This window comes from Rhinopithecus roxellana, chromosome 11, assembly GCF_007565055.1.
Source record: "Rhinopithecus roxellana isolate Shanxi Qingling chromosome 11, ASM756505v1, whole genome shotgun sequence".
Classification (NCBI taxonomy): domain Eukaryota; kingdom Metazoa; phylum Chordata; class Mammalia; order Primates; family Cercopithecidae; genus Rhinopithecus; species Rhinopithecus roxellana.
This window is the reverse complement of record NC_044559.1, coordinates 85661416-85667310: the sequence shown is the minus strand read 5'-3', so window position 1 is coordinate 85667310 and position 5895 is coordinate 85661416. Positions and strand designations below refer to the sequence as shown.

Sequence of the window (5895 nt, the reverse complement as noted above, 5' to 3'; positions counted from 1 at the left end):
GGGCTGTTTGCTATAATCATAGCCATGTGGCTGCTAACACTGTTATTATTGTAACTAGAAGCTTTCAGTATAACCATACTGTATATAGTAATGAGACTATTCCTAGTTCCTTACCTTTTTGTCCTATCCCAGAGGTTTCCCCTAATATTGAGGTGCTGGAGTGGCAGCACTGTTGGGGAACTAAGCCCTGGATTTTAATAGAGTACAGTGGGCTGCAAGTAACTGATTGGAGTGTGCACGGTGATTTTCAAACAAAATTTAGTCACATACCTTTGAAATGGCACTGGGTAAATAAAAGTATTGCCGCTGATGGTAATGAGACCTTGGTATGGCATGAAGGAGGCTTGTCGCCACCTATGCCTCATCTTAAACACTCTTTACAAGTACAGAGTCATCTTTGGAAGTTATTAGCTGCAGGTGATGCTATTAGTACTTTTGTGGGAAATATGTCCCTTTATCTTTCTAACCCAAAGAGCTCCTTTCATATTCACTTACATTGGAATACCTCCTGATATATTATTGCTTGTGTCCGAAAGCCTTACCTATTATTAGCGGGGAACTTGACGTGGGATAATGATACGGGGATTGTTAATTGTAAAGATACGTGTGCATTTTTGTCTTGCCTCAATCATTCCTGGTGGCGCAGTTTTACGGGGGATGTTTATATCCTCAGGGCTCGTAAGGAAATTTGGCTACCTGTCAACCTTACACGACCGTGGGGGGCATCACCTCTTGAGACTTATATTTGGACTTCCCTTCAGCGGACCCGTTGTGCCCTTGGACTTATAATTGCCTTGGTGATGAGCCTTGTTGCCATTGCCTCCACTGTGGCTGTGGCAGGGCTCGCACTACATCAAAGCATACAAAATGCTGAATTTGTACAGCAATGGCACAAACAATCTCACTGGTTGTGGCTGCAACAACGGAACATTGACTCCCAACTCACTGAAAGATTGGACAACGTGGAACAAGCCTTAATGTGGCTTGGAGATCAGCTCACTGTCCTCAGTACTCGGATAGCACTGCAATGTGATTGGAACTCTACTCAATTTTGTGTAACACCTGTGCCTTTTAATATCTCTCAAAATTGGACCGAAATCTGAAAACTATTAATAGGCCATAAAAATATTAGTGTGGACATCCAAAAACTCACTCAAAACATTTCCGAAGCATTTCAACAACAATTACATGTGTTGTCCAGAGCAGCTACTATGCAGGAGCTGGGTCAACGCCTTGCTGCTCTTAATCCATGGACCCAGATGAAAACATGGATTTCTACAATCTCTGGAAGTATATTGCTTTGGGCGCTTGGATTGAGTCTACTTCTCCTGGTAATCTGATGCTCCCTCCGTCGCATCCAAAAACAAAGGAACAAGTATGGGCTACCTTTCTAAGATTGAGGCAAAACAAAAAGGGGGAAATGCAGGGGCCATTGAAAACAATATGCTAAGAATAGATAAGGCTCAAGGACAGTATCTCTAGCTAGTTGCACTTTTAATGAACTCCAGTAGTCAAGGACAGTATCTCTAGTTGAACTTTTAATGAACTCTAGTAGGCACCAAGAAGGCAGACAAATAAGAAAGAGCTTAGAGACAAGGAACTAAGCAGAAGGTTATATCTGGGTGCAGAAAGTTTGTTTTGCATTGTGTTATTTTTGCTGACATGGGGTTTATGGAGTATAAATAAAGTGAGGCAGAGGCTCTAGGCACGGCCGCCATGTTCTCTGTTTGTCTTTGTCTCTTGTGTCTGTTCATTCTTCACCACCCCCAGCGCAGTCCTCAATATGTAGTAGTATCTTACTTTTTTTTTTTTTTTATCCAACTTGGTTATCTCTGCCTTTTAATTGGGATGCTTAAACTGTAGCTAATGTAATATGAAAGCTGATAAATCTAGCTTTCACATCTAGATTTTGTTTTCCATTTCTCCCATCTGTTTTTTTATTTGATTGTTTTCCCTTTTTCTCTTTTATAAATGCTTTTGAAGTAATTCAATACTCTTTATTATTCCATTTTATCTTCTTTGTACTTATTAGTGCTTGCTCTATCTTGTGGTTTTAGTGATGCTTTAGGATTGTTAGTATTCATGTTTAACTTATAGTATTCCTTCAAGACATATTATACCACTTCTGGTATAGTTTAGGAAATTACAATTGTATACTTCTTTTTCTTCTCTCCTGATCTTATGCTATTATTATATATTTACCTATACATATGTCATAAACCTCACATTCGATCATTATTGGCTTATTATCTTTCCAAGAGCCTTAAAATAAGAACATTATCTCATATATTCTTCTTTCATCTTACATCATTTCCTATCTGCCTAAAGGCATACTTTGAACATTTTTTCTCGTGTGGGTCTCCTGGTGAATTCTTTCATGGTTGGCATCGAAAATAAGTGTTCATTTTGCCTTTATTTTTTAAAGATATGTTCGCTGAGTTTGACATTCTAAGGTGCTGGGTTTTTTTCCTCTCAGTATTTTAAATATGTTGTTCCAGTAGTCATCCTCGTGCAGCCTTGGTGCTGCATGCATCTCGGCCATGCAGTGCCCTTGCTCTCCAGTACTCATAATCCTTTTTCTTTTATGATGCCTGATGAAGAGGAGGAGGTAGAGATTTGCACTTTTCAGGCATAAATTGCCCAACTCATGTCTCTCATCATCAACACCTTCTATTCCAACAAAGAGATTTTCCTTTGGAAAAGATTTCTAATGCATCTGATCCCTTGAACAAGATTTACTATGAGAGCCTTCCAAGTTTGACAGTGGTAAAGAGCTAAACGTTGACATCATCCCCAACCCTCAGGAACACATCCTGACTTGCTGAGCACAGGCATTGGTATGTCCAAGGCTGATTTAATAAATAATTTGGGAACCATTGCTAAGTCTGGTACTAAAGCATTTATGGAGGCTCTTCAGGCTGGTGTATTCATATCCATGACCGGGCAATTTGGTATTGGCTTTTATTCTGCCTACCTGGTGGCAGAGAAAGTGGTTGTGATCTCAAAGCACAGCAATGATGAACAGCCTGCCTTGGAGTCAGTCTTCTGTAGGGCATTCCCTTCATTGTATGTGCTGACCATAGTGAGCCCATTGGCTGGAGGACCAAAGTGATCCTCCATCTTAAAAAAGACAAGACAGTACGTAGAACAGAGGCAGGTGAAATAAGTAGTGAAGAAGCAATCCCAGTTCATATGTTATCCCATCACCCTGTATTTGGAGAAGGAATGAATGAAAGAAGAAAATCAGTGACAATGAGACAGAGAAAGAGAAAGGAGAGAAAGAAGAGGAAGGTAAAGATGATGAGGAAAAGCTCAAGACTGAAGATATGGGTTCAGATGAGGAGGATGACAGCAGTAAGGATAAGAAAAAGAAAACCATGAAGATCAAGGAGAAATATATCCATCAGGAAGAGCTAAATGAGACCAAGCCTATCTGTACCAGAAACTCTGATGACATCAGCCAGGAAGAGTATGGAGAATTCTGCAAGAGCCTCACTAATGACTAGGAAGTCCACTTGGCATTCAAGCATTTCTCTGTAGAAGGTCAATTGGAATCCAGGGCATTGCTATTCATCCCTTGTCAGGAGCTCCCTTTGACCTCTCTGACAACAAGAAGAAAAAGAACAACGTCAAAGTCTGTGTCCATCACGAGTTCACCATGGACAGCTGTAAGAAGTTGATACCAAAGTATCTCAACTTGATGTGTGATGTCATTGATTGTGAAGCTCTGCCCTGGAACATCTCCCAAGAAGTGCTGCAGCACAGAAAAATCTTGAAAGTCATTTGCAAAAACATTGTTAAGAAATGCCTTGAGGTGAGGCATGGTGGCTCACTCCTGTAAACTCAGGCCAAGGCGGGTGGATCACTTGAGGCCAGGAGATCGAGAACAGCCAGGTCAACATGGTGAAACCCCATCTCAACTAAAAACACAAAAATTAGCCAGGCATGGTGGTGCATGCCAGAAATCCCAGCTACTTGGGAGGCCGAGTCAGGAGAATCACTTGAACCCAGGAGGCGGAGGTTGCAGTGAGCTGAGATCATGCCACTGTACTCCAGCCTTGGCAACAGAGACTCTGCTTCAAAAACAAAACAAAACAAAACAAAAGAACAAAAGAAAAAAGGAAAAAGTATCTTGAGCTTTTCTCTGTGCTGGCAGAAGACAAGGAGAATTAGAAGAAATTCTGTGAGAGATTCTCTAAAAACCTAAAGCTTAGAGCCTATGACGACTCCACTAACCAGCTATGTCTGTTTGAGCTGCTGTGTTTTTGTGCCTTCCAGTCTGGAGATTAGATGGAATTTCCATCAGAGTATGTCTCTCGCATGAAGGAGACACAGAAGTCCGCCTATGACATCACTGATGAGAGCAGAGAGCAGGCTGCCAACTCTGCTTTGTGGAGCAAGGATGGAAGCAGGGCTTTGAGGAGGTGCACATGACCAAGCCCACTGCATGCAGCAGCTCAAGGAGTTTGATGGGAAGAGCCTGGTCTCAGTTACCAAGGAGAGTCTGAAGCTACCTGAGGATGAGGAGGAGAAAAAATGGAGGAAAGCAAAGCGAAGTTTGAGAACCTCTGCAAGCTCATGAAATAAATCTTCCATAGGAAGACTTACAAAGTGGCTATCTCCAACAGGCTTGTGTCTTCACACTGCTACATTGTGACCAGCACCTCCAGCTGGACAACCAACATGGGGTGGATCATGAAAGCCCAGGCACTTCGGGACAGCTCTATGGTGGGCTACATGATGGCCAAAAAGCTCCTGGAGATCAACCTCAACCATGCCGTTATGGAGACACTGCTTTAGAAGGCTGAGACAGACAAGCACAACAAGGCTGTCAAGGACCTGGTGGTCCTGCTGTTTGAAACCACACTGCTCTCTTCTGGTTTCTCTCTCAAGGATCCCCAGACCCACACCAGTGGCATCCACTGCACGATCAGGCTGGGTCCAGGTTTCAATGAAGGCAAAGTGGCAGCAGAGGAATCCAGTGCTGCCATTCCTGATGAGGTTCCCACCTCTTGAGTGTGATGAGGATGTGTGTCGCATAAAGGAAGTAGATTAGGAGTTTACACTTGGAAGCCTTGTGCCCTCTGTATAGCGTCCCCATGGCTTCCTTCACAGCCTTGAGTGGCCCATCCCACCTGGCTCCCTCTGCTGATGTCTGGTGGTTTTTCCCTCCTGTCCTTATGTCTAATGCAAGAAACAAGGGCCTCAAGCCCTGGTCCCTCTCTGCTTTGACAACAGCGTTGGATGTTGTGTATTTTTGTTGTTCTGAAATAAAGGTATGAAAAATAAAGATGATGTTGCTTAATAAAAAAAATTAAATAATATTAATAAGATAACAACATAGTTCTATTACCTTTTCACTTATTTTGTTTCTGGTAAGAAACATACTGTCATCCTTATGACAAAAAATAATAAGTGTTATCTTTCTGACTGCTCTTGAGATTTTATTATTGTTTTTGAGTAATTTGATTATGACGTACCTTGGTGTAGTTTTCTCCATACTTCTAGTCCATGAAACTTTTTAAATGTTTTGGACCTTTGGGTTTACTGTTCTCACCAAATTTGAAAATGCCCAAGCCATTATTTCCTCAATAAGGTTTTTTTTTTTTTTTTTTTTTTTTTTTCCTATTGTCCCTCTCCTCTTTTTCAGGAACTTAAATTACACTGATGTTAAAGCCCATTGTAACTACACGGTGCTCACTGATGCGCTGTTCATTTTTCTAGCCCTCTTTTCTTTTTGTTTTATTTCAGGTAGTTTATATTGCTAGGTATACAAGCTCACTAAAGTTTTCTTCTTCAGCATATAATCTACCATTAATACCATACAATGTATTTTTTGAGCTCTGAAATTTTAGCATTCAACTATAGACGTTTTTGACTGTAGTCTTTCTCATA

At 41.3% G+C, this 5895-nt stretch overlaps 1 pseudogene; it reads left to right on the top strand.

Moving 5' to 3' along the window:
* Positions 1 to 2587: 2587 nt before the first annotated feature.
* On the top strand, positions 2588 to 5056 carry LOC104681105 (annotated as a pseudogene).
* Positions 5057 to 5895: the final 839 nt, after the last annotated feature.